The sequence below is a fragment of the Haliaeetus albicilla genome, chromosome Z (genome assembly GCF_947461875.1).
Source record: "Haliaeetus albicilla chromosome Z, bHalAlb1.1, whole genome shotgun sequence".
NCBI classification, from domain to species: Eukaryota; Metazoa; Chordata; class Aves; order Accipitriformes; family Accipitridae; genus Haliaeetus; species Haliaeetus albicilla.
Window position 1 is genome coordinate 72,364,512 of NC_091516.1, and position 25,375 is coordinate 72,389,886.

Here is a 25,375-nt window from a genome sequence, read left to right on the forward strand (position 1 = left end):
ACACTCATTTTCCCCGGCATTTGTATTTGTTATCCCAGCTGACATCATTTAGTTTGTCAGATCCTGCAGAGAGTGATCGAGCCAATAGAAATTGCTCTGGCGTTAATTACATATGAGGTCCTCCACGGCAGTTACTCCTAATGATGAGATGCCCCGACATGGCAGATACACTGCTAATTTAGCAAAACAATTAAAAACTAGAGCAAAGTACTTAAAAAGGAAGGGCAAGTAAGAGTCCTGGTCACAGCCAAGCTGTCGTTGCCCCATACCTGTGGTTAAAGCTGTGTATTAGCAATGAATAAAAATTTCTAGTCACAGATTTGCTGTATTACCATGCACAGCCCTCCTTGAAAAAAATCTGGGGAGAAACTGCCTCACACCTGACATTTGTACCCAACTGAAACCAAGACCAAGCATCCCTGGCCTGAGGTCCCATGGGGTGATCAGGGGCAGAGTCGTGAAAGCCATCTCAGCCTTGGGAGCATGCAATCCCCTCCCCCCAATAAAATTCCCATCCTGGGAGCAAGAAGATGCAGAGAGAAATGGCTGAGGAGCATCTTTAAAGGATGCCCAGTAAACGATCGCTTTCACAGTAAGTTCACTGCTCTATCATCGATCCTGGCACACAGGGGCAAAAATATTCATACCTAGGTGCACTAAAAAAAATCCCCGAGACAGCTGGAGATGAAGCAGTAAAAGCTCTTTGAGTGTCAGAAGGAGATACAGGAAATGAGAAAGAGAAGACTCCTTACTACTCATTAACACAGGAATAATTCTGCAGAGCAGTGGGCTATTCCCAGAGAAGGCAGAATACAGTCCTAATGCCATAGTTGTTTAAAAAAAAATAAAAAAATTGACAGGCTGCAAAAGTCTGGTAACCCGGACGTCTCTTACTGGATGGAAAATTTAGCAAGAGACTGGAAGCAAAACAACTTCAACTTCTTCACTCACCTGCTGCATCCTCACCTCCCTACTGGCAAATTCCTTCCTAAAACTTTGGAATTTATTAGAGAATTGCTAAAATAATCCATAAAGTAGCTTAAAACCCACTGTAAAACACTGGATGGAGATGATCAGTGGAAGGTCCCTGCAGGAAGGAGGAGATGGAGGCACAAGCCCCTTCCTGCTTTACATCCTGGAATATTCAAATATGATTTGCAGCCACAACTTAATCAGATACAATAAGTATTCTCCAAACAGAAGAGGACTCAGACCCAGTTTTCTTCCATGCATGCCTGGGGACTTCTCATCTCAGCCCGAAGATGCATTCCCCATACAGTTATTAACATCATGCATACACAGATTAGAGTCATTAGCATCTCTACATGGAAAACGTTGACATGCAAGCACACACCTACCTCTCATCACGAAGGGGAAGATGCTACTTGCTGTAAATATTATAGCCTGCCCTATTCTGGCCTCCTCAGGAGCATGAATCACGTCTCCAGATATTTTTTTATACTTGGTATTATCAAGGCATGAGTCACGGGAGAGTAGCGATATAGCAGCTCTTCTCATTCCCCAAACCTTCCACAGGGCAGGCTGAAATCCGTTTGGATTCCTGTAATGAAGTTATTTAGTAGAGGAGTCTGCTTTGTGGTAAGCCATTATCCATATTAACAGATGAGGTGTTGTCTTAAAACAAAGGAAATCCCTCAAAACATGGTCTTTACATCCATTACACTTAAAAATCCCATGGGGTGAAGTAAGGATTTGGAGAGTTCATCATTGCTTTGATTAAAGATTCCTCCAGTGCAACGAGGGGAGGATTTTGCAGGGGTTTTTTTTGGTTGTTGGTTTGGTTTTTTTTTCCCCCTTGCTTCCACAGAATTCACTACCTACGCCTACGTTTTACACCCATGAGAACAGGACCCAGTTTCTCACTACGAGAGGCCACTTCTACAGCAGAGAAAAAGCACAGGGACCCTGTGCACCAGGGGTCTGCTCAGCATCCCACTGCTAACACAGCCAACTGTACAGACAGAGCAACATCACTGCTCCACATTTGTGCTCTTCAAGTTACATAAAATATGACCCAAACCAAAATACTCCACCAAGCCCAGCCTGACTAAATATAAGGTGTGGTCCAAGACCCAAACCAACCTAGCCCCTTGAAGCCCCCGAGATGCTCTGCAGCTCTGAACCAGAAGAGAATCATAAAACCATTCGGGTCAGAAGAGACCTCTAAGATCATTGAGTCGAAGCTTTAACCTCATGCACCCAAGTCCACCACGAGATCATGTCCCCAGGCACCACGTCTACCTGTCTTTTAAATCCCTCCAGGGACTATGACTCCACCACTTCCCTGGGCAGCCTGTCCCAGTGCTCGACAACCCTTTCCATGAAGGAATATTTCCTAATATCCAACTGAAACCTCCCCAGGTGCAACTTGAGGCTGTTTCCTCTCATCCTATTGCTTCTTACTTGGGGGGGGGGGGGGGGAAGGAAAAGAAAAAAAAAACCCAGACCCCAAACAACCAACCCCAAGTCCCACTAACCTCGTGTAGACATCCCCAGTACCAGATGAAGGCACTTTACCCCGCTTTTACCTTTTATTTACTTTTTTTTTTTTATAAAAAATATCTGCACCTGCCAGCACTTTGTAATTAACAACCAATTAACGGCTGATCCTAATTCCCCAGCTCGCATCCCGGGGGATGCTGCTCCACCCTACCCCGATACCGGACCACCGGGACCGGGATGCTCTTGGGGGGGACGGGAATACCACGTCTCCCCTCCCCAGTCAGCCGCACCGGCGCTGCGGCCGTAGGGCGGGGCGCGCTTCTTCTTCCTCCTCCTCATCTTCATCCTCCTCCGCTGCGCGGAGCCGGGGCGGGGCGGCCCCTGCGGCAGCGGCTCTGCCCGGCTCCGCCGGTGCGGGTTGCTCCGCCGGGTGAACGGCGGAGCTGGAGGGTAACCGGCCATGGATGGCGGGGGGAAGACCGGAGCGATGCGGGGTCCGCCGCCCCTCTAGGCTCGCCGGGGGAAGAGGTGAGCTGCGGGGGTGGGAGGGAGGGGGTTTAGGGGTGCTGGGGGGGGGGGGGGGTTGCTGTTGCCCTCCATCCTTTATCCGCCGCCTCACCAGAGCATCACTGGGGGAGATGGGGTGCTTCTCCCCCCCGCCCCCCCGAAATGTTCATCCTCCGGACTTTCTGGCTTTTAAGACTCTCGGCATCGTGTAGGGTAAGAATAAATACCCTGGGACCAGCCAGAGTGATGCTTTCATGATTTATTATTATTTTTTTTATTTTTTTTTCTTTCTCCCCCTCCCAGTTCTTGATAAATTGCAGTGTCATTGTCAGATATGCCTTCTGCTTCTGTGCTCGGTTTTAACGCTTCACCCCGAAGAGAGAGGTAGGATCCACCCTTACCGTTGAGAGGCACGCGTTGGGTCTGTTAGAATGCAGCTTGAGCCACTGAATTTGAAGCACAAGTGGCTGGAGTGGATTTTTACAGGGCAGAAGGGTTCCTAGTGGGCAGTTCAGATGATGGTTACCGATGCTTTCATCTTGCTTTTTGTGCATTTTTGTTCCTTTTCTTAAGTACTTGGATGGCAAGGTACGCCTGCTTGGTTTGCAATCCTATTTTTTTGCAGAATCTTGAGTGCAGCGTGTCCTTTACGCGGTGGTACAGCCCGAGGATGGCATGTTGCAGAGGGGCGTAAAAGGCCACGGTGAGCTTGCGATCACAACCGGTGTTAACGTTGGAGCGAAACAACCCTTTAGGCTCGTTTGCTCTCTGGCGTGGAGTGACTGACACTACAGTTACGGGGAAGCATGTAGTGTTCGTGTCAGGGGTGATAGCGTTGTCATTGAGACTGGCTAAGGTGATTCTCTGCAATCGAAATGGTGAAAAGACTGCATAGACCATGGAGCTGGACTGAGTTTGCTCAAACAGGAGGAAATCTCCTCCGATGGCATGCTGGGGAGCAGAGCAGCATAGGAACTGGGGTCTCATTACCCAGAAAATCAGTTTGAGAATGGGGTTGTGTTTTTAGCAAAGGAAGATTTTGTTCTAAAAGAGCCCCAGAATCTCCTATTGTAGCTGAATTTTTTTTTTTTGCATTCTGCAGCTGTGAGTGAAAACTCTTGCTATGAAGCAAGTAGGGTATTTAATCTATTTTTAAACCTTAAAAATAACTTCTATAGTCTTAAAAAAAAAAAAAGCAGCAGTAGACAGTGGTTGTACTTAATGCTCAATTTTTTTATGTGCCTGGACGATCATAATTCACAGGCAACTGGCCATTCCCCACTCAGTCCCCCCCTTTACATAATTTAGGAAGAAATTATATGTTCTTAATCTTCTGTATGATTTTCCAGGTTGGTAACCTGGGCAACTCTGAGATTGCCAGCATCGCCGCAGGCAGTGCAGCATTTTCTTTCTTGCTACCTACTGGCTTGTCTGACGCTGGAGGATTTTTCTCCAGTGCAGTGCTTGCTCACCACGTTTACCGCGAGAGGGCCCATTCTGCGCCTGGTCTTGGTGATGTGCATATGGGAACGGAGCTGCCTCATGCTGGACCCACACTTTTCCTTGAGGGAGGAATATCTCTTCCCCTACTTGGGCTTCGCGCTGATCCTCCTAGGGCTGGTAGATCTGTGCTGTTTTCAGAGCTGTCAGGACGTTTTTAGAAGTGGATTGCATTATTGTTATAACCTAATACTTGTAGTGGAGGAAGGAGTCGCCGGAAAAAAAATCCCACCCTTCTGTAGTTGGGGTTGTCAATGCTTTTGTTCAAAATGTTCCATGGGAAATAAGTGGTGTGTTTAAGATGCCCCTTGTTGCCACGGGAGGTAATGTCCTACTTCGAGCTGGCGGGTGTGAGCTTAACGGTGAGTTATGGGCATCATTAGGAAGGTATTCCTGCCAGTGGGTTGTCTTGCAGTATTTGCACTTCCAGTTTGCAGGTCAGAGCTGGTGGCTGTGCGCGGTGGAGTTCTTGTTCTTGCTCCAAATGAGGTGTGTAATATGGGTTTGTCGGGGGAAAACCCTTAGGTTAGAAAAAGGATGATTATGCTCATCTCCTCTCCCCTGCTGCCAGAAAACTCCACCAAGCAATTCTTGCATTAAGCTCGTTGCCACTGATGAGGATGGAGGATTGCTAAAGAGCAATCTAAAGAGAAAGAGATCCACAATCCTGATCTGCAGAGCAAGGGAGAGGTTCCAGCATGTCCTTTGGCATCAGATACTCCTGTAGACCTGACAAAGTGCTTGGATGGCTGCAAGACAAAGGTCTCCAGGGGTGCTGCGCTATGGCTGCCAGGAACTTGGCATGGCAGCTTGTTTGAGGGCTAAATTAGCAAGTTTACAGCCTGAAACTTCGTTGGTGTTGGCCCATGGCAGGCAAGGCAGAAGCAGTGTCTTCAACTCTCTTGTTGGCCTCAAGAGCAAAACTTTCTGCTTGGGTAGAGCAGGTTCTGCTGTTCCTGGTACTGACATGAATGGGGTGGGTTCATTCTGAGAAACATGCTCCCAAATAAGCACGGACTATTCTCATGTCACAAGTCTCATCAGGTCTTGGCCTTTTTGGTGATGGAAGGTTTTGGTTTCTCTCCAAAACAGGTGTTGGTTTTGGATGTCTGAAATTCAGCTTTGAAGGGGAAGAGATTGTACCCACCCATGTCTCTCCTTTGGAGGGGAGAGTTTGTCTGGAGGGAGCTTTGTTCCAAATCAGCCCTTCTCTACCACTCTGAGAAAAAGGACCTTCATAGCTGAAGTTCCTGGCATGGGGGAAGGGAAGAAATTGCAGACTTCTGTTGTGTTGGTTTTTTGGTTTGGTCCCACCTCCGTGTCCCTTCCCCCCAAAAATGGATCTTAATGAAAATTTCCCAGGACTTTTTTTGTCTTTCTTGCAAAAGCTTCTTTTTCATTAGGAGGTTCAAAAACCAGGCAGGGAACTTCAGGCTGTTCTCATCTTTTTCAACCAGCTCTACTCATCTGTTCTGGTGGTGGGCATTTGGACTGGGTTTTCCTACAGACTGTCAATGAAATGCCATGGTGACAACTTCTTGGTCCATCAGTATAATCAGGCTGATCAGGTTATTCCCTCCTTTATAAAAAAACCATATAATTTGCTTGAATTAATTAGGTATTAAATGACTGGATATAGATATCAATTTTGTTTCCCAGTACTTTCTGTGTACCCCAGGTTGGGACATTGCAAGGAGACACTGAACACTCAGATGAGGATGATGCAGATGGCTTTCCAGGTGGGCTCCTGGTTTGGTCAGAGACTTTGGATGATGTAGAGAATGGATGGACAAAAGCTAAATCCTTCCTACTGCATCTGCAGATACGAGAGCATGTGTGCATGCCTCAACCAGTCCCTGGTCCCTACCACAGAAGAGTTTTAGGTCATGACTGAAATGAAGGTGAACCTGGTGTGGGCCAAGTAGGATTTTATTTGCTGCTTCAGCTCCACCTTGTTGCAACTGGATTCCCACTTGTTTCTTCTGCTGTTGCTGTTGACCACTGTCCTGAGAAGGGTTGAGGTGTTAGTTGTCCCTTAGAGGGAATAAAAAAATGAGGCTTCTGGCAGATCATTTCAAGATGAATGCCTCTCCTTGGGGTTTACAGATAGGCCACTCACCAGTCAAAAATTGGGATTTGGGGTTCCCCCCCCCGGCAAGTGTTGTTTGCCAGCCTGCTTGTAGGCTGCCTAGAGCAGAGGGCATGACTTCACAGCAGACGTTTCTCACTGAAATTCTTTTAGAAAACGGGGGAAAACAATCGTTGTCATCTGCATGAAAGATTTTTCACTAATGTAACAGAGAAAACATTTCTATGGATTGAATAAAGGGAGTTTTGTTGCAGTAGGAAATACTGGCCAAAGGAAAATTCTTTGTAATCTCAAAAGAGAAGCTGCACTTTTTTTTTTTTTACTTTAAATTTTTTTGTAACAGGGAGAATCTCCACTTCTCTGATCCAACACTAAGCTCTGTGTCCTTTTCTGGAAGAGCAATTAGTCTGGGAAAACTGGCAACACTTAGCCCCAAAGTGACAGGAGTTCACCATGAAGCAGACTGTCTTTGAAATATGTGCGTATTCTTTTCTAATCAGTAACAATCACACTTCCAGACAGATTTCAAGGATCACTGAACCTCTGCTGAGCCCTGTCATATGCACTGAGTGCAATCTGCAAGGACCAAATACCTCCTCCTTTCACTGCTGTTCATGCTTTCGCTTTTCTTATTCAAAGCTGAATTATTAATATTCTTATGGATGCTCTGTGACACCCAACTGGTTTCAGCCAGGCTTTTGTAATGTAAAGTGGGAAGTTTTTGTTAAACTTTAGTCTTGCCTGATGGTCACAGCTTGTTATTGTTTAAGGTGCTTACAATTGTACGCTTCATACGGTATTAAAAAGAAACATTTTGTGGTACCTTTGTATGATTCTTATCTTTAACAAAATAATTGTATGTGACTTCATGACTCTCCTTAGTACTCAAAATCTCAGCAATTTCAGAGCAGCCTGTGGTACTTGTGTACATCATGAGTTTGCTATTTCTTGCTGTGCTGGTCTTTAAACGGTACAAGTAACGTCGACCTCCGCTGGCCTTTGAACTTCATGAGCTGGGAGGTTCTGGAGTTGCGTGGAGGAGTGGAAGGGATGGGAGGTGGGAGGGAGACAGACAGGCAGCTTATAAGAAAAGCTTTTCAATTGCTATACTAAAAGAGTTGCAGCTTGTGCTCATGTCACTGATGGGTTTTTTGGTGGGTTTTTTTGGTATCTAATGTGAGGTGGAATCAACTCTTAGACAGATATGCTTTGTATTTTGGAGGTGTATGTGCTTGCCTGTTTTCTGGGATGAATGCTGGGAGCCCCAGCTGTGATGAAAATAATGTGTATTGATTGGAAAATATCTTCCAGGATCCAGTTTAGCAAAGTCAGCAACTTGATTTCAAGCACAGGCAAATCTGCTCACCATGGTGGACAAACAGTAAATGAAATGTGTGTTGGTGCAGAGATGCATGTCTCGGAATGCATCAAGGAGCAATATTTCTCTGGGAATTGGTGGTGTTCTGTTCATAGTGCCTGGAATACATCTTCTGTGTATCACAGTAAAATGGTGATGTAACTTCTGCTTTGACTTTATATATGCAAGGTAGAGCTGGAAGGTGCAGCCTGGCTTTCATATTGGAAGAAGACCTTCCATGTTCATGCTGAAGTCTCTCTATTTGTGTTGCTGGCTTGCTTAGATTATTTTGCCAGATGACCTTTATGTTCAGAAAGGGGGTTTTTTCTCATTTGTCTCTGAAAACAGTTTGGACTTAGCCTATCGCTTGAGGTCATGACTGAAGCCAGAGAGAAGCATGACTTGGGGGTTGGACTAGATGACCTTTGGAGGTCCCACTCCAACCTAAATTATACTGTGGGTTCGTGGGATGTAACAGCTGTTAAAACAGTAGTGTTTTCTCAGTGTGCTCTGTGTGAGGCTTTTACATTTCTGCATAATAAATAATGATGGGAAACATTGCTTTTTGCATTGCATTTGCCCATCCATGCTGGTTGCAAGCCAAGTCCGGACAGGAGGTCGTGTAACTACATGACCATATAAACTCAACCTGGTGTGACAAACTGTTGTCCCCAAACATGGCTCTGGCTGGGGCTAGGACTGCCTCAACCACAGCTGGTGGTTCCTGCTGGGAAGCTGCTTCATGTCCTTTAGATGTGGAACACGGGGACCGTGAGCCGAAATCTGTCGGCAAAATACTGTGTGCTGGCATACTTAAAACTATACTTGTTATGAGCATGAGCACTGCCCTGTATATTGGTTAGACCTGAAAAAAAGGGTTGAGAAAATTGCATTTAGCACCAGCTGGTAGTCTTCTGTAAGCCTTGGATCCACTGCCCTGTTGTGCCTGGAAGTAACGAAGGTTGTTATCCTGGAGAAGACCCTGCAAGGAAAGGCGACTGCCACTTGGCAGGAGGTCTGAGATGATTGCAAAGCAGTTGAGCATCCTTCGGGAGCTGCAAAGTTCAGTAGCTAAAGGGCAGTAGGCTCCCTCTGCGGTGGGCTCACAGGCATTTCTCTGCTGTGAAAAACAGTGGGGTCGAACAACCACATATTTCCTTTTCTTTGTGGTTTAAAAACACTGATCTATTTAGACTTGTTGCTAGAATTGAACCTATTTCTTTCTACTCCCTCTACTTAACCACCACAAGAGAATTGAGGTACGGAATCGCTCTTTGTTTCCAGCTGGAACGAAGCACGGTTCCTGGCACAAGTTCCTTGGATGACGTTTTCACAAATTTGGAAATAGCCATGCTTGGAGCTGCCGTCTGTCCTGCTCAGCTGCTGCTGAGGCAAAAATATGTGCAAAACCTCTTCTTTTCAGTGTGAAAAGAGCATGGCTTCCCTTCATGCTGAACACGCTGGAAACAGCAAAAGCACTTTGAGTGGTTCTTGTTCCCCCGATGGCTTGTCAGGGACATTTTTTTTCTTTTTTATTAGACAAGGGTTCTCAGAGCAATGTAACTTCCTTTTTTTTTTCTTTTTTTAATCTGAAAAATGAGATGGGTAGGATGAATGGTGATATGTAGAGCTCCACACTACCCATCAAAGGGATCGGGAGTAATGCTGTCTTGAGGATGGCCGTTCCATCCACCAGAGGCTCATTAATTTTGTAGCTTCTAATGATTCATTAAACCAGAGCTTGAATTTAAGAGGAGGTTGTTTGGGGGGTTTTGGGGTGATTTGGGGTTTTGGGAGGGGTTGGGGTTTTTTGGTGCTAATAGGAGCTTGCTTGAGGTGTGAAACACCAAGATTCATGCATTCTTCATGCAAAGTAGGTTACAAATGCTTTTAGTCTTCAATGTCTGCTGTATAAAATCACTAGGTAACCCAGAAGAGCATAGCTCACTCCTGCCTCCCCATGAAATATGTTTTAAGCGTGTAGAGGATAAGGTGGACGCGTTGTTTGGACTTGTCCTTTCAAACTGACCAGGCATGTGGCAGCCTTCAGATGCGAATGGAGCCTCTTAGCACTTACAAAAGAAGCCAGATTATTCAGCTTTTTTTTTTTTTTCCCACAGCCCTTCCTTCTCTCACTGTAATTAGAAGCCATTTCTCTGTCTGAAATTACAGACTCTTAAATTCACCTGAGAGCAGATCCCTTTCGCTGAATTCCCCAGTATTACTTATGCCATCAGCAACAGAGAGAAATCCTAGAATAGTGCTATTGCGTGGCACTCTGGCATTCTTATAGAGCTACTGATTTTGCTGTGATGGCATGTTTTTCTTCTGTTCTTATTTTTCTGTCGTGAAATGCAATATGCATAAGCAATGCTAAACCAGGTCATCAGCATTAAATTGTCTGTATTTGTGCCCGCTTAGTGCTGGCTTTCTGTGTTATATTAAGCCCAAAGTGTGTGTTCTTAGTTTCACATGATTGACTTTGTTTTGTTTTTAATCAAAGGTGTGGTCTAGGGTGGCTAAATAATCCTGATTTAAGGTGAACGTCAGGTAGATGCATACAGAGGTTGAATTTGTGGATGTTTTCTTATCAGGCTGAGCTGCCAGAGTGCCAATGAGCAACTAAATTGTAAGATTTTTATTTTTTTAGGGCCAGTACTTCCTTCTAAAACACATCTCCTTCATCCTTTGAATTCTGTTGAATAGCAGGATGCCCTCAGGCTGGATGTGTATGTACATGGGTTCCCCCTGGTTTTGTATTTCCAAGGGATATTTGCATGAGAATGAGTAACAGCACAGCATTTTTTGTGTCGGGATTCCTGTGCCAGAATGAATTGGCCTTGTTCATAGAATTAATGCGAAGAAAAAGGAGATTTTGGCTGCTTCTGCCTTGCATTGAAGGAAGTCGTTTGACCCTGGTCTTGACCCGTTGTTGGCTGGGATGTGTAGGAGAGGGACCTTTGTCTGCAGCTGCTGTGCAATGCTGGGAAAGCTGTTGCCTTTTCTTGCAACTTCTTTATCTTCTGGCTTTTACTTGCTTTACCTTTTTGAATTCAACCTTCCAAAACTGCCTGTTTTCTTGCTTACAGATGGCCATGAGTGGAGTGAGGCGTAGCAGCACTGTCCTATCGTGCGTAAATATTTGAAGCCGTTCAGGCTGTTCCAAGATACTCATCTTAATGCTTCATCAAACACTCAGGTTACCACAGCACAGGCCTGAGTGTGTGTCTTTAGGTCAAGTTTTACCCCTGAAATATTTTAGGATGACTGATGTCAGCAGTGTGTGATTCGTTGAATTTTGCCTTTTTTTTTCCTGGACATCTGCCTAGGTCAGAGGGTTGCTATGCTGGATGTGTTGCCCCAGAATTACTTGTATTAAGGAAAAAAAAGATAAAATACAAAGAAAAAATAGAAGGAAAAGACTTGGCAAGTCTTTGGTTCTCTGTGATGCCACTCTTATTTCAAGGTACCTGAAGGATCTCCTCAACCAGTAGCTTGTGGCACTTGTGGAGGCTTAATTAATTCTCATTTTGAAGCCTTGAATTTTATTGTTTTCTCCAGTTCTGCTCTTTTTTTAAATGAAAATGTTCTTCCTTGAGTCACCGTAACTAAGGTCTGAATTGCAAATTATGTTCCATCTGAGAAAAAAGAGGGGGTTCCCCAACCCCCTGACTAATCATACCCAAGCAGTGGAAATCAGTAGCACTATTAAAGGAGCCAGAATGGGAAAATCAAATGAAACTGGGTGGTTTTCCTGCATTAAGTTAACCGAGAATCGACACTTAGCTTGCTCACTTGCTTTTCTCTGAAATAAAATGCCTCTTCTAGGAATATTTTCATAATAGTGCTGGGCTGTCTGCAGTTTTTGAACTCACTCCTGTTGGCTAATTTCATAATTTTTTCCCCTGAACTTCCAGTTTAGCACCCACACCTTATGAATTAGCAGAGTTATGAGCACTGACGGGGAGTTCTTTGGCAAACTTACAGATTTCAGACAAGTATTTGGCTGAGATGGGTGGAAAAGTGGAGGATGCAGAAAACAGAGGTACTGTGAATTGTTCAAATGGCATTTAGGGGTCCTATTCCTCCTCCTTCACTTAATTAGAAATGAAATCTGCTTTTATGCCACAGATGTTATATATATTACATATATATATATATATTTATACACCCCCCCCCCCCCCACTGAAGTGGTACCTTTCTCTGCCAGTATGTTATGTGTTTCTTAGCAAGACACCTTGGTTATTATTTTGAAGCAAAATAAAAATCCCTAAAAATGAGCTAGAGATGACAATGAGTGGCCTTGAGGATGGAGAGAAGAATTCAGAATTGGTGTTTTATTTAGACGAGGGTGGGAATAGTGGGAGCTGGATGCTCGGTGCGGACCAAAAGAGCCTGTTGGGAATATCTGCAAGAATCAGTGGCTTGATCTGTTTGAAGTTTTTGCTTTAAAATGTAGATCAGTCCAGTCTGTGAAGAGTGAAAACTACAGTCCTTGTCATGCTTGGGGGTTTTGGTGGTTTTTTGGTGTGGGGGGAGCAGTGGTTTTTTTGTTTTTTCTTTTTTTTCTTTTTTTTTTTTTCTTCTTTGTGAGGATGTGGTTGTGTGTGTGGTGGGTTTTGGAGCTGGTTTTTAGTGGGGGTTTTTGTGTTTGTGGTTTTGTTTTGGTTTGGGTTTTTTTAGCTATATCTGCAGCTGTCCTACATAAGCTGCTTAACTTTGCAGCTCTGACAACCAGAGGGTAGGCTGCATCTTTCCCTGGAAGGTCTTGGAAGCTGTCTATGTCCAGGCACGTATCCTTTCTTTTAAGGAGGAATGAGCTAAAATTGGCTTTAACAGTTCACACGCTCCCTGAAACTGGTAAAGCCATTCCAGGTACGGTTCCGCTGTGCAATACAGCGTGCTGCAAAAACCTCAGATTTATTTCCGAAGCCAGGTTTGGCTGTGTCAGCATGCCACTGGAGGTGAATCAGCCCTGACGGACCCAGAAATAATTAACCTTGGGTGCAGAGCTGTGCTAATGCACCTGCACTTCAGTGAATTATAGCGTGAGCAGCTCTCTGTCTGAACTAGATATGTTCCCGCTTGCTCAGAGACCTGTTTGGACTTCTCTAATCCTGTGGATGCTGGAGCTGTGCTGATGAAGAAGCATTCCCTGCCTCTGATAATACGAGGTCTTGCAAGAGATCCTATGGGCATGGTGGTGTTGGGTTGGCGGTTGGACTCGATCTTAGAGGTCTTTTCCAAACTTAATGATTCTATTCTATTACCACTCAGACCTCCCTCCCCCAATTTGCAAGGAACTAATGCTGTTTGGATGTCTCTGTGTTCTTTGGAAAAAGACTCTGTGCTCCAGCAAGTGCTGGCTGAAGGGGAATTATTTGGCCCGCTGTTTCTGAGTTGATGGTAGGAGGAGAGGGAAGATTTTTGAAGGCATTGGTATGATAGTGTCTGAGCAGTGACTATGTGAGGTTGCTGCAGATGGATATATAAGACCTTGCAAACTTGTTTGGGACCTGGGTGGCTTCTACGCTTGCCCTGGTGCTAGACAAACACGTCACCTACAGAGTGTCAAAGTGGATCTGCAAAGCTTCATATGTTCATCTGGAGACCTTGGAGCATCCCTGCTTCACTGCCTGGCATGGTTCATGGGTGTACCAGAGCAAGTGCATGGGCCAAACGAGTGGTGATGCTGGACTGGAAGTGTTTGAAGGTGTATGGGAATGACTTCCATCGCTGCTACGAGGTTAAACAAAGGGAATGATGCTAAATTTACAGGGAAGGCTCTTGTGGTTGCCTTCTTACTGTTCCATGGAAGCAGAGCGTGGTCTTTAAATTATTTTGCCTGTTTATTCTACCGTCTATAAAGATGGCTATAGCAAATGAAACACTGCAGTGTTTTGTTTTATCAGCAAAATTAGATATCAAAAGGTAAGCGGCTCTTGGACCATGCACTCAAAGACCCAATTAAATATACAGCTAACAGATTGTATGGCCTGACAGCGCACATCATGGGAGGAAACAATAGGCATCAGCAGATGTGGTCAGTTTACAGCTAGATACCCTAAATATTTTTGCCCTCTGGAGGAAACCTGGTGATATTTCTTCTGCAGTGTCTGTTTGTTGTGGCTTTTTGCAGGGGGGTGGTGTGAGGCGCAGTCTGTGTCTGGTCTTGCACACAAGGACACGTAGACTTGGAGACCAAAAGGACACATATGTTGGTGGCACATGGAGCATACCGCTGAGGTGTGCTATATAAATATGCAATAAATATGCAAATAACTTGTGTGGGTGTTGTGGAGAAGGGCAGATGGAGATGTGGGTAGTTAAAGTGGCTTTTCCTGTGGTTATACAGTATTTAGCTGGAAAATGATTTAGTTTATATGTTGGCCTGATGAGAGCTGTGGGTCTTGTTGGTGCTTTGTGCTTATTGGATGGATGGTTTTGTCTGTGTTTAGCAGGAAATTTCCTCTGTCCCTGGAGTCTGCAAGGACATCTCCAGAGGGAATACACTTGATGGCAGAGTATTCTCAGAAGGAATATACCCCTCCCCTGGAAAGCATGGGGTGTCAATCCTACATAACAGACCTGAGGACAGCAGGGCTTTCTGCTGTTTTGCAGGAATGCTTTGAAAAGTATCCGCGTTTGGTAGCGGAAGCACAGAGAAGGAACAGGAGAGGCTTATCTGGACCAGCAGGTTGCAAGCGTGCTGATGTACCTTTCTCCCCCATCTTGCAGCTCTGAGAAATAAATCCAAACACTATTAAGCTGATAACACTAAAGCCCAGAAGTATTAGGACCTGAGGAAGAGGCCAGAGCATTTATCAAAATGCACTTAAATGTTTTCAGCCTCCAGCCTTTCACACCATGGTATTGGAGAGATGCCTGCAGGTAATTCCGCATCTACAGAATTTAGACAGCCCATAGGTGTCATGAGTGATGGGTTAGAGTCTATTAATTATGCAGAAATCAGATTTTTCTCTCTGGGGTTGACTGTCTTCAGGTAAAGCTCGTGTAGGAGGAGTTAATTCACAGCTCTTTGGAGTGAACCAGCCGTCTGTGAGCGCCAGCAGTGGAGGTGTGGGCTTGGAAATGGCTTCTCTTTGCCTAGTCTGGTGGGCTCAAGGCTTGGGGAAGCCTCTGCATGGTTTGTTGCTTCCTTGGGTTTCCAATAGCTGTGGGGAAAGCTGCTTCAGCTCTCTAGGCTTGCTAATAAGATTTGCCGAAAGCAGGAAAAGTGGAAGATGCTGTGTTGCTTGGCAAAGGCAGTGGCGGGGATCCAGGAAGGGCTGTGTCGCGGATGGAGTGACACACTTCACTCATAAGAGAGAAGTAGCAATACCTTTATTGATATGAAACAGTGATTTAACAAAGTTTGACAGTAAATGCAACAGTGGTTTAACAAGATTCAAAGTCAAGGTACACTTGAGTATCTATTGCATAGAGGACAGTGCCAGACAAAGCTGTCGGGGAGACCCTCCTGTTGAGTCGTGAGGTTCAGAAAGGATCCCCTTGTGTTCCAGACTCCTTCTCAGAGGGGAGTTTAGGTGTGGCTGGATCCTGACTTAGTCAACAGTTTATGTCTAAAGGATTATATGCGCACAATCAATCCTTATTATATATATCACTTAGTTAGGATTTCAAAGTTCAGCATGCTATTAAACACTTACTGAGAATCTGTTGCGGCAAGGACTTTCTCAACCTTGAGGAGTAACCTTGAGAGGTGTCCCTACTCAAGGGGAGATCCCAGCGCGCAGCCTACTGCCGTGCAGGAGAGCTCAACAGGCCCTGGGCTGTCCACCAGTTATGGAGTAAGATAATTTACTTCTATTTACATATCGACTACAGAAGTTTGTTTCTTCCAAATTTGGCCCGAGTAGGATGTTGACCAGCACTGTGGTTAGGTAGGCGCATAGCCCAATTTAGCCCTTGGCTATTGTGCTGTTATTTGTCTCCCCCAAATCCACACAGTCTGATGCATCTGTTAGAATTGCTACTGGTGGTTATCATTTAAGCAGGGTCGTGGGAAATACAGGTCAGGCTGGGGAGGCAGGGGGAGCACACTGCCACAGGCTACTGATGCTTAGCAGAAAATCAGGATTAACAATTATACAAGGAGTGTACAGAAAGACTAAAGCAACAAGGCAGTGCTAGGACCAAATACATTTGATGGGGACCATACTGTGCTGTTGTGCAGCCCAATGAATGCCGCAGAGGAAGCTTTCCATGCACAAGTCTTAACCTGCTGGAAAAGCAGCACAATTTTTTATCTTTTTTTATCTTTTTTTTTCTTTTTTCTTTTTTTTTTTTTTTTTTTTTGGCTTGGTACAAGGCTTACCAGCTACAGTCTGGGGAAGATCGCCACTTTGAGAATAAGATCAGTTCAGGAGGATTCTCGATGTTGAAATGCAGCTAATTCAGTTGGATGCGGCAACCCTGGGGTATCAAGAAGCTTCTGCTCTAGTATGGTAAATCTCAGTGTCACAGTCTTCATTACTTTTTACTTACTGGAATATAATCCTCCCCTAAAACGCTCTGAGAGATAAGATTGTGCCTAGACTTCCAGGTCTGCTTTTACGTTTACATTTTCTCTGTGACATACGCTCTATTAGGAGCTATTTGCCTTTGTGTGGGTGCTTTTGGAAAAAAGACTTTTCTGCATCTCAAAGCATATTTGAATTTAACAAGAGGATGGTAATGCCTTTCCTGATATATGCTGCATCTTTTAAAGTTGCTTTCTTGTGTATATAATAGTCATTATTACTCTATCTCATTTTCTTTCTTTTCAGCTGTTTGCAAAGGTTTTTACAAAAGCTGATTCACCAGTGACTGCCATGTAATACAATAGTTGCTACCTTTTAGATGGTGTTAAAATGAACCTTTAAAATTGTGCCTATAAAACACCAATTTATCAAATCCTCCTGAAAAAGAGACTGTCAAAGCAGGGGGTTTTATATGTTTATTATATTATTATTAAAAGCTTGCAGAATATATGTTTATACTGGATGGTTCTAGCTTGCATCTGCATCCCTCAATGTCTGAGGGAATTTGAGGGATTAAAATTTTTTTCCTATTTTTTTCCCTTTTAAAATTTTCACACTTTTTGTTTCCTGCTTTCCAACATGTTTTCTAATGGCATTTGTGTGGCTATTGCTGCAAAAATTAAGCACTAGGATTCTTCTGTCAAGGTGTTCATTAACCTTTGAAGTAGTATGAATTCTAAGGTGGGGGGGGGAAATAAATCACTAGCTGAGACCCAAAAAGACGGTTATTAGTTGCAGAGACTAATGAAGCTTGGCACGAGCTGGATTTTGATTGCAAGCATGCTCCTTTCCCTTCCTAGAAAGGCAGACAAAAAACCACTGATGTCTTCCAGTGGTACAGCGAAATGTGCTCCCTGCAAGTATTTGAGATATGACTGCAGTAAGTGTAGAGTAAAAGCATGTCTTGGACTCCCTGGAAAAGCAAAAGGAAATAGTTGAAGGAGTTAATGGTAATTGTATAGTTGCCTGATACCTGTCAGCTGTGTCAGCTCATCCAGCTAGGGACAGTGCAATGCTTGTCGGCTCCCCGAAGAGGATGTTGCCAAAGGAGAGGGTGGCTGAGAGGATGACTCTCATCCCCACGATGCAAATCCTTGCCTCGGGGAAGATTTTAAAATAAAGGATGTAGAAGGACTGATGAGTTTCACAAACACTGTGGGGAAGGTGGAGCTGGAACTTGGGCTATGAGAACATCTCAAGGCTAGTAGGGGACTTAGGGACCTGGTGGTTTTCCATGAACCTGGCCAAGAGTTTGGGATGTTGTCCCTTTTGTGGTCTTCTGTTGAGATGCGCAGAGCAAGAGGGCAGCTTTTGCCTCCGTAGATGTCCAAGCCAGCTTTCCTGACTGCTATCCTGCCGGCACGATGGCTGGGTGCCGCACGTAGCTTTGGCAGAAGAGCCATCCAACACCAAGATGCTCAGGTGGCCGAGTCAGGGGATGCATGGTCTCCATAGCATGCGGACGTCACCTCTCCTAGCCTTTCGTGCTTCCTGGCTGAATGATGACGTTAGCAAGCGTAGCTGGCTTTAGACATGTCCTGTCTTACTCTTTATGGGATCTCCCTAGGTGTGTGCAGTCACTTATCAAAACATGATACAATTTTTCAGAGTGTTCTCCAGTGGTTTGGGAATGACTGAATTATGTCAATCTGCATGCACGATTATGAATGGAAATGTTTGGGATTTTAATGGGGTAGGTGGGAATAAAGGTCTCATCTGGGTTAATGCGCCAGGAATTTGGAATGTTGGTAGCTTTGGCACAAGCGGTGTATGCAAAGCGGAGGCAGGAAGGCAGAGATGCTTCTCTTGATGCAAACTTATTCTGCTTTACAACGTCAGCTTTCACAGCTAGGCAAATCACAGTGATTCCCATAGAGGTTAGATGTTTTCCTTGGTCATTTTTTTTTTCCTCTGTAAGCCAACAGCTTTGTGGCATTAACTAATTGGCTTTAACTTTGAGGGAGTTAAAGCAAAATAAATCCCCAAGTGGATGATTTTGTTCAGAATTAAAATGCATTCATTCATTGTCAATGAGTGGAGTTGGCTAATCCTGATTTGCAGCTGGGATTAAAAGTGGTCACACGAGGACTAAGTGCAGTTTAAATAATCTACTAGGAATGTAATTCAGATTAAATAGCTTGTGTTCTTGTAAAGGCAGCATAGTTTGGATTATGGCACCTCTGTGTGGCGTGCTTTTCCCTTTCCTTTTCCAGAATGAAAAGTAAAACATTGCTGTAAATCACAAATTGAGCAGTGATTCCCCAGCAGCTTTTTGGTTTGGTTTTTTTTTTTTTTACTTTCCTTTTGGATTGTGCTTCATGATGTGCATTTAATTCATTCCACATTTCCCTACACTGTAAAAATATGAAATTTATAAAGACAATATTCAACATACTAGATAATCTAAAATCCAGCTTTGGTTGTGCAGGGGGGGGACACAAGACTAAATAAACCAGAAAAAGAAGGTATTGTTCTGTGTGCTAGACACTGTATTATTATTCAATAATGGGACATTACTCACCCACACAGATGGTGAAGTAAGATGAGAAAAGCAAGTGTTTTGGGACTGAATGGGGATAGAATTGCCAAAGAAAGATGCCTTCAGTGGATTTGCTGGGAATTCAGGCTGAGAGAACCTTCTTAGAAAGAAGACCTTCCTAGAAGGACCATTGTCCTTCTAGCTGGAACGATATCTCCTAGCAGGCTCCAGAATGAATGTCATATGGAAGTATTCACTTCCATAGGTGTGGGTTTTTTTCTTTTCGCTAGTGCAGTGGCTTTTCCCATGCCCCAGAACTCCTCCCCTCCATTTCACATGGAGGGATGACATGATTGCTGATGCTGACACATACACAGAGAGCCCAAACTTGCCTTGGTGCACATCTAGTATCCTTGGCAGCCTCCTGAATTGTCTTCTGATTCATTTTCTGCTTAAGATGTGCTGGTTTTAAACCAGCTTCAGAGATTTGAGGAGGGGGGCGGAGGGTCTGCAGAACAAGGATAAACCATGATGCGCTACAGTGATGTGTTGAGAGACAGCCAGATGATGCACCAGTTTGTCATCGTGTTTATTCAGAGGAAGCTTGCAAGCTTGCCAGATTTATGATGTTTAGCAAAACTGTGCAGTGTCTCCATTTTGAGACAGCCTGTTCAACCCCAGCGGGTAGCACTTGTCACAAGTACGTGGGCTTGGAGGAGACCTTGGTTTTACCTTGCCACCCCAGTGCAGGCTTCATTCAGTACCATGAAGGTGATGGTCAAGAACTTAAATGGCTCTCATTCATCATTGTTACAGGCTGTTTCGTAAACTGACATGTCCTTAAATGATAGAGAGAAAGGATTTGGCTTTACCTGATGCACTGTTTTCTCTGCCTGGGAGAACAGAAGAATTTTACTTCAAGGGTTTCATTAACTCTTCTCAAGGTGATATAATAATTTATGTGAGAGTGGGAGAACTTGCTAAAGGGTTCTTAATGAGGCCTCTCCACTGTAATTTCATAGGACTGCAGCCTGGATAGTGCTTTTCATGTGTTAAAGCAGCACTTGCCATCCCAAATTAGCACCCAGCTGTGAGCTGAGGGGTCATTTTGCACTACAGAAAAATAGCAGAACAGCACCCAGTGCTTTCTGGCAGGGGTTACCTGGGGCATGGGCTCACCTGCTCAGTGTGGGTTCTGTGTCGAGCAGTCAGGTGTGGTTTGCTATGCTCATTCAGCATATACTGCCCTACAGCTTCATGCCTCTCGCTTCCCATTTCATGAGCATCCTTCAGCTGTAGCACCCTCTGTACGCTCCAGGACTGTTGCTTTGCCCTCTTCATGTGCTTATATCATCGTCCTCTTCAGCTGCAGTAATTATACATCCTGAATTGCAAATTGTGACCTCCCTGCTTAGTACACATTTTCTTTGTCTTGGTCAAAGGTGTGGCTTGGCTACTTCTCTAAACAGAATGATGAGATAGTGTCTATCTGTCCCACTTTGGCCTTTGAACTACCCTCTGCTTCCAGGATCATTAATCTATTATAGTGTTTAGATAGTTCATCTTCCCCTTGGCAGCATGATATTTAATGTGACACTCTCACAACTGAGGATGCGTAAGCATTGCACAACAGAGTGACGACGATTTCTTTGTCACTGCAAGAAAAACATGGCTTGCATGACATTGCAGCATGTTTGCCATCCAGCTTTGGTTGCATGCTCCGAGTAAAGCCCCACCCAAATGGACCAAAGCTGCACTGGTATCTCTTTCCCAGACAATGTCTGGCTTTTGCATTTTGGAGGCTTGATAGCAATGTGGGTTGCATGTATAGCAGGCTCTCTGCTTCCAAGCAAACCATCTGAACTTACAGTAGTGTCCATGCAAGAGAGGAGTTTTGTGCAATCTTGAATGACTTCACTTTGGAGATTTTAGCTAGGTCAGCCTTAAACTAGGGTCCACCAGGGATCTCAAGAGTGGACGACTTCTTGTCTTGCTTCTGCTAAGCCTGCAGTTAATTAGATGGTGGTTGCAGTTGCTTTTGCATTTCAGATGAATGCTCCTCCCCAGGCTTTTTAAACATCTGTAGCTTGCAGAGTTGAGCTTAGTTTGTTAGGCCTGAGCTGTCATCTCCTCTCACTTTTAACCACAGGGAGTTGTTTTTATTATTATTGTGCCATGTGCATTTTTTTTGTGAAGGATACTGTTAGAAGATAAATGATGTTTAGGAGATACTTGCTACAATTAAAACTACAGCAATAACCTAGATTTACTGGAGCAGTGCAGCCATTTATTAAGTCTAAGTGTGCAGGTCCTTAAATTCATGTTGGGATTTTGTTTGTCTATTGTTCTGTTTGTACTCAGCATAATACCAGGAATGGGTTCTCTGCCAGAAACAATTCAGAAGATAAACTGTTCTATCCATGAAAACTTCAAACAAAGGGTTTTTTTCCCTTAAGACAGAGTACTTGGTGAAATAGCCCCTGTTTTTCCAAGAGCTGAATTTCAGAGTGTAAAGATGTAATGAAAAGGTCTGATCTTGCTTGATCTTGGAATTACAGCTACTTTATTTTTCCTCATTGAGACACAAGCCTTCAGACTAATTTAGTACAAGTCACTCCCTTAACAAGCTACACTACTATTACTTATTTTGATAGTGCCACGAGGTTGTGCTTGCATATACACAAAAGGCACAGAAGAGACAGGCATCAAAGATAAAACAAGGCTATTGCAGCACAGAAGATTAACCCAGGCATTCTTCCATCTGAGCAAGGAAGGGGAAATAAATACCTGCACCACATGCAAGACTTGAGCACCTAAGCAGTTGTATAGTTGGAGATCTCTAATTAATCTCAGTGCAAATTTCTACAGGTCGCATCCAGAAAATTTTACCTTGGGGTGTGAGGGCAACGGGGACAGTAAGAGATCCTTAACAAACCTGCTAGCTGTGAAAAACTTGGGTTCCTAATATTAAAAGTTTGGATTCTTATTTCTTTAGCTGTTCCCTAATTTTATCCTTACTTCTCAGGACCATCTAGTTTGACAGGCAGATGTTTTCCTCTATGTTTTAAAACCTGGGGGATTATTGCCTACTGAAGTAGAAGACAAGCAAAGAACATGAAATTAGTTGGCTTTGAGAAATGTTTTAGCAGGGCTTCAACAGATAAAGGCTGTAGGTCTAAAGATAGTGCACCAAAGGAGCATTAAGTCTTGAGTGTGCACAACATTTAGGGGAAGCTTTGTTAGGTGCTGACCATTAATGCTATTTCAGACTTTCTCCACGATTTCTGACTTCTCTGTGTGTGCTTGGGTTGCTGCCTCTCTGAGAGAAGAGTTTTGGAAGGAAATTGTTATTTTGGTTTGAAAGCCCCCTAATTCTGTTGGTTTACTTTGACTGTCTTAAATCTTTTATGGTGCTCACAAAGGATGATGCATTAGTGCAAAGTATTTCTGGATTTGAGTATGACTTTTGGAAAGCAAATCACCTTTAGTGCTACTTAATTCCTCTGTAATCTCATCTTGCTGTGGACCTCAAACCCAGTATATTTTGCTCAAGCTCTTCATGCTTCATTTTAATCCTTCTAACAGAATTGGGGTCCAGGTCCTTTGCATCTACAGCAAGGCCATTACAAGCCTAGTGACAGTGCTTATAACCCATGCATCTTGTGAATCCTGCCTAAACAGATATGAGTGGTGGACAGCATAGACCAAATATTAGCAGCAGACACCAGAATAAAACACTTCTTTGGAGAATTAGCACAGAGAACATGCAGATGATTTGCCTGTGAGCTGGGAGCCCTAAGGATAAACTCCATTTTGTTGATCAGAGGATAACTCTTTCCCCCTGAATGTGATCTTAGAGATAACCGTCATTTTCTAGAAGGTGACTTGCATTTTTTGCGTCTGCTTAGCTTGTTCACAAGCAGGTTGGGAAATGCTGCACACTGCATTATTTCCTGCTGACTTAATGAGCTGCATCGTTCAAACTGTGAAGCCAAGGTGATTTATTACAAGCTCTGTAGGTTTGAAAATGATCAACAAATATAACATTTGAACTGCTGCTGGTAGTAAGGTGGAGTTTCAGTGAGCTCAGCTGGGGTGCAATACGCTCCCCTCTCCACGAGCTATTGAGATGCAGTGGTATGGTCATGCTCCAGCACCTTCATCCTTGCTGTCATGGTTTAACCCCAGCCAGCAACTAAGCACCACACAGCTGCTCACTCACTCCCCCCCCCCCCCCCCCCCCCCCCCCCCCCCCCCAGTGGGATGGGGGAGAAAATCAGGAAAAAGAAGTAAAACTCGTGGGTTGAGATAAGAACGGTTTAATAGAACTGAAAAGAAGAAACTAATAATGATAATGATAACACTAATAAAATTACAACAGTAGTAATAAAAGGATTGGAATGTACAAATGATGCGCAGGGCAATTGCTCACCACCCACTGATTGACGCCCAGCCAGTCCCCGAGCGGTGATCCCCCCGCCCCCACTCCCCCCAGTTTATACACTAGATGTGGCATCCCATGGTATGGAATACCCTGTCAGCCAGTTTGGGTCAGGTGCCCTGGCTGTGTCCTGTGCCAACTTCTTGTGCCCCTCCAGCTTTCCTGCTGGCTGGGCTTGAGAAGCTGAAAAATTGTTGACTTTAGACTAAACACTACTGAGCAACAACTGCAAACATCAGTGTGTTATCAACATTCTTCGCATACTGAACTCAAAACATAGCACTGTACCAGCTACTAGGAAGACAGTGAACTCTACCCCAGCTGAAACCAGGACACTTGCCATGATCAAAACTCACATTAGTTTTGTTGCCGAACATAGGCGTGGAGGAGTTGGTCTGCTTCAGGTGTCCTCTTCCATATTGTCCTGGTCTTGTTTGTTCTTCTGAATCTTGGCCTTTAAATTTTACTGCTGCTCAGTTGTTCCCAACTTACTGTTTCCAACTCAGTCCACCCACTGCAGTTATTGGCTTCCTTATCAAGGCAATTAAACTGTCTATCAGACTTCAAAAAGGCCTTAGCTGAAATTTCACCCTGTTCAGATTTGTCAGGAGTTTTGAGACTGACGAGTTTGGTTTTTTAAGAGGTTTCAAAATTCCCTAGCATTTCTTCACTTCCCTGTGCTGGTGGTTTGTGTTGCCACCCAGCTGTTGACTCATGATAACTCCTTCTGTGTCCGCTTAACGGCGAAATGTCAAAGTTATATTGCAATTAAAAAATATATACCAGCTGTTCAGTGTTGAGGAGCTGCAATATGGCCAAAAGTAAGTTCTAAATTGTGACTCTTAATGCATCTATGGTAATGATCCCCTGCAGTGGCATCTTAACACTAATTAACCTTGAATTGAACTCGCATTACTGGTAGAGCTCTAAACCAAAGCAAGAGATAAAGGGCAAAAAATCCCCAATGCTAGACCATTGCAGGAGGCTGTCGGCAGTTTTTTTAGGATGGAAATTTCCTCTTTTCATCCCAGGACTGTTTCGGTTGTGTCCTGGTTTCAGCTGGGATAGAGTTCACTGTCTTCCTAGTAGCTGGTACAGGGCTATGTTTTGAGTTCAGTATGTGAAGAATGTTGATAACACTGATGTTTTGAGTTGTTGCTCAGTAGTGTTTAGTCTAAAGTCAAGGATTTTTCAGCTTCTCAAGCCCAGCCAGCGAGAAAGCTGGAGGGGCACAAGAAGTTGGCACAGGACACAGGCAGGACACCTGACCCAAACTGGCCAACAGTGTATTCCATACCATGCGACGTCCCATCTAGTTTAGGAACTGAGACATGGGGGCAGGGAATCGCCACTCGGGGACTGGCTGGGTGTTGTTCGGCGGGTGGTGAGCAATTGCCCTGCGCATCGTTTGTACATTCCAATCCTTTTATTACTACTGTTGTAATTTTATTAGTATTATCATTATTAGTTTCTTCTTTTCAGTTCTATTAAACCGTTCTTATCTCAACCCACGAGTTTTACTTCTTTTTCCTGATTTTCTCCCCCATCCCACTGGATGGGGGGGAGTGAGTGAGTGGCTGAGTGGTGCTTAGTTGCTGGCTGGGGTTAAACCACGACAGGTTGTCTGGACACCTCTCCAAGAAAACAGAAAGGACCAAGTCATGTATTCTGCCAAACCCTGAAAGACCCGCAGGAACTGACTCTGCGACCCTTAGGGGTTGGGATGATATTTGCCCAATGTTTCCTGCTTTTGGACAACTTCACCCTACAAAATTTTTTTTATGAATAGATTGTAGATAACTAGAACCAAGATTTCCACCACCTCTGTCCCATACTGATGAAGTATTGGAGTTTATCTTAATGTTTCTGGCACAGTTATGTTCTCCTGGAGAACTATTTATTTCTTTTAGTAGCATAAAACTAATAAAATCACTTAATAAATTGCCAGACTTATATGCAGAATGAGATGAGTCAGTAGGAGAACAACTTCCAGGGT

The 25,375-nt window shown here is 44.1% G+C and overlaps 1 protein-coding gene across 3 annotated transcripts in view; it reads left to right on the forward strand.

Moving 5' to 3' along the window:
• The first annotated feature begins 2,796 nt into the window (after positions 1 to 2,796).
• LOC138683695 (leucine-rich repeat and fibronectin type III domain-containing protein 1-like protein) overlaps positions 2,797 to 25,375 on the forward strand; it is a 59,383-nt gene continuing 36,804 nt past the window's right edge. For 2 of the 3 annotated variants that reach the window (XM_069775792.1, XM_069775791.1), the window contains exon 1: positions 2,801 to 2,991. The gene's annotated coding sequence lies outside the window, so the exon portion shown is untranslated. Of the gene's footprint in view, positions 2,992 to 25,375 lie in introns of all 3 variants that reach the window. The other variant, XM_069775793.1, reaches the window with a different exon arrangement.